We start from the raw sequence: 14,027 nt of genomic DNA on the forward strand, positions 1-14,027 counted from the left end.
TCCAAGCATCTCATAATCTCTCCTGGCTGGGAGCAAGCCCTCAGACAGGAAGGAGGGGGACTAGCCAGGGTCAGATGGAGAATGTGCTGTGTTCACCCAGTTGTCAGGGGATGATGACAACTGGGTGAACACAGTTGCTGCCCAGATCCTGGTCTCAGGAGCAGGAAAGCAGAGAGACCCTGCAAGAAGGTCAGCGCTCTTCAGGGAAATGGAATTGACAGGATAGCTGTCTGGGCATGTGGAAGGGATTTATGGCCAGGGATTGGCTCACCTGGTCACAAAGGCCAAGACGCCCAGTCTCTCCGCACATGGGGGAGTCCATGATCCAGCCTCTCGGGTGAGGTGGAGCAGTGGTCATGGTGCAAGCCCATGTCCTCCAGCAGGACAGCCAGTGTCCCAGGGCAGAAGGCACTGTGTCCCTGATCCAGCAGACAGCTATTCTGCCCTCTGTCTGTTCTTTCTCTATGCAGAACCTGGGGGCTGAACGTGCCCACCTACCTGATGAGAGCCTCTTTCCTCCCTCGGCCCACCCATCAGGGATGCCTCTCCCTGGAAGGCCTCTCAGACACACCAGAAGTCCTGTACCACCAGCCACCTAGGATCCCCAGGCCCAGGCAAGAGGACACAGAATTACCCCCCACCTGCTCCAGCAGGCTTGATCTGGCAGCCCTGGGCCCCTGAGAGCCATGAGTTTCCCCTTAGGGTTTGTCCCATCACCAACTCTTTGTGGGGACTCAATCTTCTTCTCTGGCCATGGAAGCCCACCCTGGTTGTTACAGAGACGGTATGAAGCACTCTGTAGATGTTCACCGTCTCTGGTGTGTGTGTGTGTGTGTGTGTGTGTGTGTGTGTGTGTGTGTTGCATCCCTGGGGATTGAACCACTCAGGGGCATCCTACATCTGAGCTATACCCCCACTCCTTTTTATCTTTTCTTTGGAAAAAGGGTCTTGCTAGATTGCTCAGAATCTTGCCAGGTTGCTGAGACTGATCTTGAGCCTGTGATTCTCCTGTCTCAGTCTCCTAAGTCCTGGGATTACCGGTGTGCACCACCATGCCTGCAGAGATGTTTGCTATTTTTTTTTGAGCTCCACCCCCAGCCCAAATTTTTATTCTTTATTTTGAAACAGGGTCTCACTAGGTTGCAGAAGGTCTCACAAGTTGCTGAGGCTGGCCACAAACCTGTGATCCTCCTGTCTCAGCCTGTAAAGTACTGGGATCACAGGATATTCGTCATCCTGCCTGGCTGTTTACTATCTTTATTAAACGAGGACAGTTTTACAGCAAACAGTTGTGGACAGCCATGGAATAAGCTGACCAGTGGTGTGTGCTGGGAAGCCGGCGCTGGCAAAGCACAGAGCACACAGTGCATGCTGGGCGGAGACCTCACCGAGCTGGAAAGAGGCCCGTGATCCCCAAGAAGAGCGAGGTAAGTCTGCAAGAAAGAATGCTAGCTATGAGAGGAGGAAGGAGAGTGCCACTCATGCACCCGTCCAGTCATTCGCTTAGAAATTCTGTGCTGCTGAACATCTCCGAGTGTTTGATCCTTATCAGATATAGGAGCCAGGCACCAGGGCTAGAGCATTCAGGGCCAGCCAGAAACCTGGAGTACAGACTGGAGAGAGAGGAGGGAGGTGGGGGAGAGGCGGCGGCGGCGGCACTGAAGGGCTGCTGTGGGCAGAGCCACGTGCTCTGAATGAGAGCGGCTTTGCATGAGGTGCAGAGACGCTGCCCTTGAAGGCAGACCAAGGAGAATGCAGCTTTCCCTCTGCCTCCGCGGCTGCTATCTGAGACCAGCCTGGTTTGGGGTCACCTGTGGCTTTGAGCAATATAGCCCCCAGATCAGAGGTACTTCCCGAATCCAGGGGCCTGAGGGACCTGGGCTGGCCACAGGCAGCCGAATTACAGAAGTCGGGGGTTGGGGCCGTCCCAGCATCCTGAAGCCTCCACTGGTGGGACCTTCCTGGGGTGTGGAGGATCCGGGGACTAAGGGGCTTCTGCCCCAGGGAAGGAGGGCCACACGGGACTCCTTTGTAGCCAGAGGCCCTGATGGACCAAGAGCCACATGAGTGTCTCCTGTGGCCGGGGAGCCAGCGCCGTGGGGAGGCTGCAAAACCAGAGTCCAGCATGCTCCCAGTCAGAGAGAAGAGGCTCACAAAGCCGAGTCCTGGCTGTTTCTTCGTCCCTCCCTGGGGGGAGAAGAGAGGACGCCAGGGTGAGTTGCATGAACTGTGTAGCTGTAGACTGGCCGGTGCCGTCAGGGAACCCAAGGCCTGGCCTCCACTACAGGCCTCTTATTACTGGTCCCATGACCCTGGGGAGGCCCCTGTCATTGTGAAGTTTGCTCCTTGTAAATGGAAGATGTGTATAGCTGTGGTCCCCCTGGAAGGGGTGGCATCAGGTGGAGACACCATCCTCTTGTGGGAAGGGCAGGTGTGTGCTCCCCCAAAAGTCACATGTTGAGTCTTAACCCTCAAGGTGCTGTATTAGATGGGGCCTTCGGGGTCTAGGAAATGAGGGTGGAGACCTCGTGAATGGATTAGCACCTTATGGAAGGAGCACCAGAGAGTCCTCCTCTCTTGCCCTTCCTCCCTTGAGGACGCAGTGTGGTGCCATCTGTGAACCTGGAAGTGGCCTTCACCAGGGCACATCTTCTGCAGTAATAAAGATTGAACCTTAACCCATGTGCATGATAGGCAAGCCCTCTGCCATTGAGTTATTCCCCAGCTTAAAAAAAATTTTTTTCCCCTTGATGTTAAAGATTGAATCCAGGGGCATTCTACTTTTGAACTACAGTCTCAGCCCTATTTTATTTTATTTTATTTTATTACTTTATTATTTTGAAATAGGGTCTCACTAAGTTGCCAAGTCTGGCTGTGAACCTGTGATCTTCCTGTTTCAGTCTCCCAAGTATAGGGATTACAAATGTGTGCCATCACACCTATCTTAAATTTTGTTTTTATTTTATTTTTTATTTTTTGGTGGTACCGGGTGGTGGAACCCAGAGGCTTTCTACCTCCAGGCTACACTCCCAGACCTATTTTATATTTTATTTAGAAACAGGGTCTCACTAAGTTGCTGAGAGCCTCACTAAGTAGCTGAGGCTGGCTTCAAACCTGTGTGATCCTCCTGTCTCAGCCTCCCAAGCGCGGGGATTGCAAGCGTGCACTTAAATATTATTTTGAAACAGAGTCTCACTAAGTTGCCCAGGCTGGCCTTGAACTTGGGATCCTCCTGCCTCACCTCCCAAGTCCCTGGGGTCACAGGTGTGCCTCCAGGTCACTCTGGAATTTTGCCAGCACTGGCTTTGCACTTCCCTGCTCCCTCCGCAGTCCAGCCCCCACCCAAGGTGGACATGGACAGTACTGGGAAGCTCGTAGACAAGGATTCAGAGAACGGGCTCCAGAAAGCTGATTGCCTCATCCAGATGCCTTGAAATACATCTGCAGCGGCTGTGTTCAGCTCCAGGGTGTTCTGCATCTGATGGTGCCTCCCTAAGGCCAGCAGAGTGGAACCAATCCTCCTGCCTCCAACAAGGAGATCCACAAAGCACTGGACCTGCAGCCTCTGAGGACACTGAGTCTCACACCACTCATCCTCCACTCCGGACATCTCTGCAAAGTCGCAGCTGAAACTAGCACCTGGCCCTAACCTGCACCTTCTGGAGAGGTGTGAGGGTCTGGGAGAACGCGTTAGCCACGGACTCCTCTCCAACCTTGGCTCTGGTACTGCTTCACGCCCTCCCCTGTGCTGGCAGACAGACGCCCTCCGTCCTCCTCTCCCTCCAGCACCCTCTTTCTGGGCCGCTCTTCTGCCCCTAAACACCTCTGCCACACCTGGTGCTCAGTGCAGGCCTCAGGCAGCCTCCCAGCCTCCAGGCTCCCTTGGCCCTGCTCAGGATCCTGGAGCCCATCTGGAAGTGCATGCTGTCCCCAGCTCTGCAAAGCAGCCCCGCGGGTCCCTCGCTGCAGGACAGGCCTCCTTGTCCTGACACACCTGCGGGCACCACAGCCCCACGGTGCCCCATTCCAGACTGCACCGTAACAGAGTCCATTCCAACCCAGGGAAACACAAACCCAGCCCGCGCAGGGTCTGAAGGAGAAGGGAGCCAGAGGCCCCGTGCTCCAGCCTCTGCAGCCACTCTTCCAGCTGTCTGGAAGCCAAGTCAAGAGTGTCCATCAAGGTAAGCAGGATCCTAAGAACCAGGGCTGGCCTGGGCCGGAGCGGCTGGGACTGGCTGGCCCTCAGCCCCCGGCTGTCTCCCTCCAGAGGTTCATGGCCAAGCTCAGCCTCCTCCACACACACCACCCTATGCTGGGGCTACACTTTGAATTCAGTGTGTTCCTGGAACATTCCAATTGCTGGGTAGCTGTGTCTACAGCTGGCCTGTGGCGTCCAGGACTTAATAAGTACCTCACTGAGGGCAAGCTCTTTGAAGGAACGGGTGGGTGTGTCTCTGGAATATTATACTGACTCGTCAGCATCAATAAACTTACCTAGGAATCTGGTGGGACGAAGGTCGCGGGATTTGCCTGGGGTCTGGAGGAGGTCTGTGGAAGGAGTTGCCTGGCAGGCTGTGGATCCAGGGAGCAGGCAGGAGCTGGCGGTGGGCCTGGTAGGCAGCGGGAAGCACCTTTGCTCTGGGCTCCAGGGGCGGCAGAGCGTGGGGTGGAAGGGCCCTGTGGAGGGAAGCTGGTCACTCAGCTCTTGACAGCCAGGAAGCAGAAGGGCCCAGAGGAGGAGAGAAAGAGGGACTAGGAACAAGATAACCCTTCCCTGGGTCCCGCCTCTGGCAGGCCATGCTGCCCTCGGTGGATTAGACCTCACGGTTCACTCTCTGTCTAAAAGCTGCACCTCTGGACCTTGTCACGTCGGAAACCATGTTTGTTTATTTATTTATTTATTATTTATTTGTTTATTTTTGCGGTACTGGGGACAGAACCCAGGGGCATTCTACCTCCAAGCCACACCCCCAGCCCTATTTTTTATTTTGAAACAGGGTCTCACTGAGTTGCAAAGGGCCTCCTCACTAAGTAGGTGAGGCTGGCTGTGAACCACGGTCCTCTTGTCTCACTCGGCCTCTCAAATGCTGGGATTACAAGCGTGTGCCACCACGTCCAGGTCAGAAACCATGCCTTCAACGTGAGGCTTTGGGGACCTTGCAGACGCAAATCATGACAGTCTGAAATTGGCTAGAAAGGACGCTCACTCAGAGGGGAGCAGTCTGGCAGTCAGAGCAGAGAGGCGGCCACCCCAGGGCAAGACAGGCAGCCCCGGGAGCAGGACTGCATGGGTCGGAAGGGCCAGGTCCTGGCTGTGGCCGTGGCACAGGCCAGCTCTGAGGGCCGTGGAGGTGGGGCCGTGCCCTGGGCCTCTCGGGACACAGCACACTGCGGGGGCCCCCTGCTCATTCTCTCTACAGGTACTTGGTTGTGAACTTGAGCGTGCTGGTGTGCAGAGAGCTAAAGAGCACCCAGGGGCAGAGGCCCCACTTAATAACATAAGGCTTAACAGTGACTTAATAATGCCAGACGGACAGCACCGACAGGAGCAGGCCCTGAACGCTGGTCTTGCACCCAGAGTCCAGATGTCACCGGCGCTGGCAGCTCTCCAGCGTCCCTGAGCAGCCGTGGCCCACGCTCACGTAGAGCACGCCTGTGCGCGTAAGTTAGCAGCGAGCCAGGAGGACCCGAGGCGCAGTGTGCTTCTCCCTGTCTTATGTCTCTGTTTCTAGTTTGGACTCCGTGCCCAGCCTGTCACGGGTCCTCAGCTAATGCATGACAGAGGGCGTAGATGTGACTCTTTTACTGAGAAGCCATTTGCTTCCCAAGAAGAGCCTTCCCTGTGCCGTCAAGAAATGTGCAGCGAAGCCCCAGGCCCAGCCCAGACGCTGCTGCTAACTTATCGGTCTGCCCTCTACCCACAGGACTTAGATTTTTGGTGATGGGCTGGATTTGATGACCTGAAAACATCCCTGCTTATAGGACACCTATAAATAACAACCAAAATAGAACAGGTGACTTTGAAACATAGGGCTGAGCTCTTAAGAAAGGAAGGAGACTGCTGGGGGCGTGAACCACAGCTGCAGTTACTTCTCACCCACAGACCCCACGCTTGCTCGCTGGCTACTTGTTGGAATTGGTTTGCTACCCCAAGGCCACCGTGGGGGCTGTTTGTGGTCATTCCTAGATGAGAGGGATGGTGAGAAATTACACCTCTCTGTGGCAGCTTCTGGCTCAAGTCCAGAAAGGCTTCTGTATTTGGAGACAGGGCCTTCTTCACAGAGATTATCAAGTTAAAAAGAGGTCCATAAACCAGGCATGGTGGCACACACTTGTAATTCCAGTGCTTGGGAGGCTGAGACAGGAGGATCGTGGATTCGAGGCCAGCCTCAGCTACTTAGTGAGGCCCTCTGGAATTTAGTGAGACCTTGTTTCAAAATAAGGAATTTTAAAAAATGAGTGGGGGGTGGGGGTGGTAGAATGCCCCTGGGTTCAATCCCCAGCACTACAAATAAATAAATAAATAAATAAATAAATAAGAGGTCCATAGGGTGGGACCAAAGCCGTACATTGGAGTCCTAACCACCTCAGAATGTAGCCTTGTTTGGGGGCAGGGGTGGTAAAGAGGACTCAGTTCAAATGAAGCCCATAGGGTGGGCCCCAGTGAAGTCTGACTGGAGTCCTGATGGGAAGAGGACTTGAGGACACAGGCACACAGAGGGCTGCCATGTGAGGACACAGGAGAAGAGGCGTCTGCAGGCCACAGCGCCGGCCTCAGGGGACCCAGCCGTGTGACCCTGTGACTCGGATCCAGCCTCCAGGCCTGGGGGAAAGCAAGCGGCCGCCGAGTCTGCCCGGCTGCTGCGCACTCTGTTACAGCGGCCTCAGCTGACCGGCTGGTGCGTGTTTATAGTCACGGCCGGTCCCGGGGCCCAGGCTGGTATCTTCATTTTGGCATCAGGCTGTCTGGGATTAAACCTCTGCTCACATGTTTACCAAGTCTGCGATTCTGGGCAGGCCACTCCACCTTTCTAAGCGACTGTGCTTGGCCTGTGGTGCCTGCTGGGGCACCCGTGGTTGCTGCTCTGTGGACGGCTCTGAAATTGAGGGTGCCGGTGTGCGGAGGGCCGAAGAGCAGGCACAGCACCAGGGGTCTGATCCCAGGGAGTCTGGCGCCAAAGGAATGTGCCCGCGTTAACTCCAGGCGAGTCTGCGTTTGAGTCTGTCCGCTCAGAAAGAGCATGGGTGTAACTCTCAGCTTGGCGGGGGCCCCAGCTGGCAAGAAGGCTCCGTGGCCCACTGGCTTCCGCTCTCTGCGCTGCGTACTGCCTATGGTGGGCGCTCCCCGGACCCAGGCCCCTCTGCCTTCGGTCTCATCTACACCACAGAGCTTCCAGAGAAAGCAACAGCAGAACCCAGGATAAACAGCAGCACTTACTAATGTGCAGCAAACCGTGGAGACAGGACCAAAATAGCCTTGGCCCCGGCTCGCTCCTCACACAGAAGCATTTTCTCACGTAGGTCCGCAGGCATGGGGGCCTCGGAGGCGGGTTAGCCCTTCTAGACCACCGAGAGAGCTTTTCAGAGGTGCCTGGCCCGCGGCGGTGAGCGCCCTGGGGAAGTCCTGTCACCTGAACGGGCCCAGGGACGGTGAGCTGACTTCAGTTTGAAACAAACTTGTCTCTGGGCCGTGTGTCTGCCCCTGTGAAGCCAGGCAACTCATTCAGACATTGCGTCCAGCTGTCCTGTAGCTGAGAAACAACTGAATCAGCAACACCCGGGCCTTTCTCAGCTCTAACGAGCAGGTGTCCAGAGCAGGCGCCAGTGCACAGGGCTGAAGGCCGAGCCTCCCTCCGCTTGACGGGCCCGGGGCCGCTCCCCGGGGCCTGGGCATCAGCTAGCTACTTCTGGCAGACAGCTACTCCGTGCTGGCAGCATTTCAAAAGCCCTCGCGCAAGGACACCTGCTGACATTACTTGTACTTGGTACTAACGGAAGAAGAAAGCTATGCTCTGTTTTCTGGCTAAGACACCGCGGTGAGTGTCTCCTACTTCCTTGTCGCTCCCGAGGGAATGAATTTCTCCCCGATTTCCTCACTTCGCTCCCAATAAATAATTCAGCGCGGGTTAAACTAACATACGTAGCCAGTGGGGAGGGAAGTAAGGACGCAGGAGCCTGTGAACTGACTGCAGTGTTTGCTTTGGAGGAGATGGATGGACTCCGCTTGGGCGTCCTGGGCGGGTGGCCCCCAGGAGCTGTCATCCAGCCTTCCAACTCTACCACGCCCCCTTGCCTGGGCCATGGCTCTTCAGCCTCTGGTGGAGGGCAGGCATTCCTGGAGGCAGTTCAGCCCATATGTTTTACCTTTAGGAGGAAAACAAGAATCAGGAGAAAAGGCAAAGGAGAAGAAACTCAGATGCAGGGCCCTGTTCCGCCCTGGGGAGCATGGATTCCAGCACGCAGCGTCTGCTCCAAGGGCAGCGATTTGGTACAAATTTGCCATTTCCTTTTTCCCTGTTTCCCAGTGGTTAATCATGAAAAGGTCTGAATTTTCCCCTTCAAGAATCATGGCCCAAGCTCTCCTTGGCAGCCAGCCTTGCCTCCTTCTAAAAAGCTTCTTGTATTTCACCGTGGCTGTTTTTCAGAGCTCTGGAAAATGGTTCATAACCAAAGTGACTCAGGACTCCATACAACTGGTAGAGATTAACTCTCCCATTTCACAGCTGCAGAAAAAGAGAGACGGGGAGGGTGCAGCGGGATCCAATGGGCCCTGGCCCACACAGGCTGAGACCTGTGGTCAGAGGAAGTGCAGGGGGAGGGCAGGAAACAGCCCTGGGGCTGCAGGGTCATCTGCTAAGGCCCTCATGGATGGCAAGCCACAGAGCGAGGTCTCCTGGCAGGAGAGGCGCCACCAAAAACCACTGGACACAAGGCCAGGGTCCTCCTGGCCTGGACCTGCCCACTGCAGCTGACCTCCAGCACTTAGACACTGCCCCTTTCTGGAACACACACACACACACACACACACACACACACACACACACACATGTTAGCCATTTGCTGGTCTTTTTAAAGACCAACCATGGAAATTATTTATTCTTTCAGAGTTTTTTGTTTTGTTTCTTTAATCCCTCCATGTGTTTTGTCATATTCTTCTATGCTTTTTTCTTCTGTTTGTTTTTTGTTTTTGTTTTTGGATACTGGGGATTGAGCCCAGGGGCATTCTACCTTTGAGCTACACCCCTTACCCTTACTTATTTGTTTGTTTTGAAACAGGGTCTCACTAGGTTGCTGAGGGCCTCACCAGTTGTTGAGGCTGGCCTGGAACCTGCAATCCTCCCTTGTCGGCCTCTACAGTACTGTAGTTACAGGCATGCGTCGACATGCTGGCTTCTTCCTCCTTTTGGAGAAAAGGCGTTGTGCTCTGCATGACTCCAAGGAGATGCATCAGAGCTGCTTCACGGTGGTAGTTCTTCATTCCTACCGTGTGCGTGGGGATGGAGAGATCCATCCACTGTGCTGTGGACGGACCCTCGGCTTACCTCCAGTTCTTACTGTTGTGAATAAAGCTGTCATGACTTCTAGGAAATGTCCCCCTTAATGTTGCATTTCCCCTGAGATCCCGAGTACAGGAACTGAAAGAGAGGCATCCCCTTCTCTCGCTCACAGACTCCCAGCCCCACAGACCTTCATGGTGGACTGAATGTGCCCCCCACACGCCCCGTGACCCCAGTTTATGTGCTGAAACTCTAGCCCCTTCTGATGGCATCGGGGTAGGCCAGATGAGGGTGGAGCCTCCTCGTGGGACACCCACCCCACCTCACCTCTGCCGTGTCAGTACATCGCCAGAAACAGCCACCCAAAGCCCTGATCTCGGACTTCCAAACTCCGGGACTGAAAAGTGACCGTCCCCTGGTGTTTTGTTACAGCAGCTGGAGCTGATGCAGACAATCTAGTTTCAATTTTCTTAAGCTGTGCTCCAAACGTGAGCCAGCCAACAAGCCTTCCCTTTGATTCTAATCTCACCCCCTTGACATTTAGAATCTGTGTGTGTCTTAAGTAGTCTCTGCCTCCTCGGATATCAAGAAGACAGTATCTGAATTATATTCTAGAACAGCGCTGGTCCAGTAGCCAATAACCACGAGTGGGACTGTGACTTGTGAGTGTAAAATCTATGCTAGATTTGAAAGCAGCATGAGTCAACAAAGGTAAAATATCTCATTAGGGATTTCTTACATTGGCTCTATGTTAAAATAGTATTATTCAGCACTATCTGCTCCACTGTGCATTCACTTAATTAGCCAGGCATGGTGGTGCACGCTTCTAATCCCAATACTCGGGAGGCTGAGACAGGAGGATTGCAGATTTGCGGCCAACCTCAGCAATCTCGTGAGGCCCTCTGCAACTTGGCAAGATCCTGTTTGAAAATAAAAAATAAAATTGGGCTGGGGGTGTAGCTCGAAGGTAGAATGCCCCTGAGTTCAATCCTCAGTATTACACACACAAGAAAAAAAATTGCTGAATTAATTATTACACTAAATTAAATAAAATTTTTATTAAAATGAGTTAGTTGGCATCATAATACGTTAAAATGTGACTACCAGTATATAATATATATATACACATACACTGTGGGACAATGAGCAGGAAGCAGGCCTCTGTTGTCCGTGCACTCCCTGGATGGCACTTGCCCCGGACAGAGTCTGCTCGGTATGCCTGGCCCTGCCCTGCTCAGGAACCCTCCCCAGCGCGGTCCCCCTCCCTGCCACATGGCCCTCCACAGCACAACGTGGTTCTCCATGGCTGCCAAATGTCTCTTTAACAGGTGTCCTGCAGGTGAGTTCCAGTGTCACCGGCACACTACAGGGACTGACTTGCAATTTTGTTTTATTTATTTTTGTGGTCCTGAGGATTGAGCCCAGGGGTGTTCTGCCTCCAAGATACACCCCCAGCCCTACTTTTTTCATAGCGAGAGTCTCGCTATGTTGAGGAGGCTGTCTTTGAACCTGTGATCCTCTTGCCTTAGCCTCTCTTGCACTGGGATTACAGGGGTGTACCGCCATGCTGGGCTCTGCTTGCAGTTTAAGAGGGCACTTCCCTGGTCTTTTGTTTTTCTCCAGCCTATTATTAAATTCAAAGCACTGACAGGAGTGTCTGGGACACACTAAGTGCACAATTATTCAGTTAATTGAACAATGAGCCTAATTTCCTGCATTATTCAATTTGGGTGGGAGATAAAGCAGCGTTTGTAACTCAATGAACTAAGAGACAGGGGCTGAATCAGTAGCAGGAGAGCTTACATTCTGCCCCCTGGCTTTGGGATTTACGGAAGCTGGGATCTGCGGAGTCTTTGAGTCAGCTGTGAAGATGCAGTTCACGTCCCCCAGTTCTGTGAGCCTGGGTGGATCCAGGTGTTCAGGCAGAAGGGGGTTGGGACAAGGGCTTCATTCTGGAGACATGTTTAGGGACACTCTTATTTTTCTTACCTGACCTATTTTCCAGTCCCTCAGAGTCAGGAACTAAGCCTGCAAGCTAAGCGTTTTCTCTCTTATCAGTCCCCAGCCCAGCAGAGTCAGACCCAGAAGCCCATGGAAGTGTGCGGTGAGAGTGAGCAGAGTTAATCCAGGATTTCTCGGACGAGCGCTTCCGTCCACCCGGCGGTAACGGCCAGAGAGGGGCCTGTGGACACAGACATGCCCTTGAATGCATCATTCAGAAGCACGTCCATCAGCTCTCGTTTGCTAAAAGATATCCCGGGATGAAGCATATCTTAGCAAACCAGGAAAACCGGGTGCCTTTCTGGTGAGAGGAAAAGTTATTTAAAGTTGCCCCAGATGCTCAGGTGCACAGGCAGGAGCTGGGCTGGAGCTGGGCTTGCCGGCTGAGCTGTGCGTCCGCCTCGGCGTCTCCAGGCACGGGCAAGCATTCCTGATGTTGGGTACTTGTCTTCTCTTTCTTCCTCATCAGTCTGCCTTGAGATTCACCAAATCTATTGATCTCAAAGAAAGAGCTTTTGGTACCACTGATTTTTCTCTGTGGCTTTTCTGTTTTTTATTTCATCGATTACTACCCTAATGTGTCTTAGCTCCTCTCTTCTGCTACTGTGTTCAATTTACCCTTTGTCGTTTCTACTTTCTTAAGGTAAAAGGGAAGACCATTAGTTTGGGATTTTCCTCTTCTTTAACATTATAGAGTGAATTAGGATTCCCTCTAAGTACAGTTTAGCTGTACCCAATACATTTCCATGTTTTCTTTGTGCTTAGTTTAAAATTCTTTCGAGCCGGGCGTGGTGGCGCACGCTTGTAATCCCAGCATTCGGGGGCTGAGACTGGAGGATCGCGGTTCACGGACAGCCTCAGCTAGTTAGTGAGGGCCTCTGCAACTCAGTGAGACCCGGTTTCAAAAAAAAATAATAAAAATAGGGCAGGGCATGTAGCTTGGAGGTTGAATGCCCCTGGGTTCCATCCTCAGACCCGCAAAAAATAAATAAATAAATAAAATAAAATTCTTTCTAATTTCCCTTGTGATTTCTTTTTTCCTTGTTCGCCTAATTTATATTGTATTATAAATAATATTTGAAAATGTGTTTAAATTAACATTGAAAGTTTTTAATTAGTTAAAATTTAAGGCTTATATTATTAATTATTAATATGTCTTTTTTGTGGTACTGGGGATGGAACCCAGGGACATCCTACCTCTGAGCTACACCCCCAACCCTATTTTTTATTCTTTATTTTGAAACAGGGTCTCACTGAGTTGCAAAGAACCTCACTAAGTAGCTGAAGCTGTCCCAGAACCGCGATCCTCCCGTCTCAGCCTCCCCAATGCTGGGATTACCCGCGTGGGCCACCACGCCCGGATCCCCAGCCCTACTTTTTATCTTGATTTTGAATGAGTCTCACTAAGTTGAGGCTGGCCGCAAACCTGTTGTGATCATCCTGTCTCTGCCTCCCGAGTACGGGGATTACAAGCCTGCACCACCACACGCAGCTTAATTATTAATATTTAAAATGTGTCTCGGGAGGCAGCGTATAGTAGGGCCAATCTGATGATCTTTTAGTTGGGGTGCTGACACAAAACTCCCGGCGTAATGAAGCTGTGCTGGCCTTCGCTCTGACCACTGGGCTCACTGTCCTGCCTCTTCTTTGGCCCTCCTTTCTCCTTTCCTACGTTCCTTTAAATTAACTGCATGTTTTTATTATTCCAAGTTAGTTCCTTTTGACGTATTAACAATTACTCTTGGTTTTGTTGTTTCTGTGGTAGATTTGTTTGCTTTTTTGCTTTTATTTATTTATTTTTATTTTAAGTAGAAACATTTTTGAGACAGGGTCTCACCGTGTTGCTCAGGCTGGCCTTGAATCCTGGGCCTACGTGATCCTGCTGCCCCAGCCTCTCCAGAGGCTGGGGCTCTGTGTGCATCACTGCACAGCTTTGTGAGCACTGGGCACAGATTTAGAGTTCAAGGTGGACCTCTTCTCGTAATCTAACTTGAAGTGACGTTGTTTACTTTACCTTGAGTTTAAGAATCTTCTATTAGGTCGGGCGTGGTGGCGCATGCTTGTAATCCCCGCACTTGGGAGGCTGAGACAGGAGGATTGCGGCTGATGGACAGCCTCAGCTACTTAGGCCCTTTGCAACTCAGCGAGACCCTGTTTCAAAATGAAGAATAAAAAATCGGGCTGGGAGTGCAGTGCAGAGGTAAAATGTCCCTGGGCTTCATCCTCAGTAACACACACACACACACACACACACACACACACACACACACTTTCTACCTCCGGGCTATACTCCCAGACCTATTTTTTAATATTTTATTTGGAAACAGGGTCTCACTAAGTTGCTGAGAGCCTGACTAAGTAGATGAGGCTGGCTTTGAACCTGTGCGAGCCTCCTGTCTCAGCCTCCCAAGCGCAGGGATTATAAGTGTGCACCACCACACCGGCTTCTGTTGTCATACTTTTACTTTGTTCTGTTTTAAACTTCAAGCTAGGCTGGGCGTGGTGGCACATGCTTGTAATTCCAGCATT

The sequence above is a fragment of the Muscardinus avellanarius genome (assembly GCF_963383645.1).
Source record: "Muscardinus avellanarius genome assembly, chromosome: 20".
Taxonomy (NCBI): domain Eukaryota; kingdom Metazoa; phylum Chordata; class Mammalia; order Rodentia; family Gliridae; genus Muscardinus; species Muscardinus avellanarius.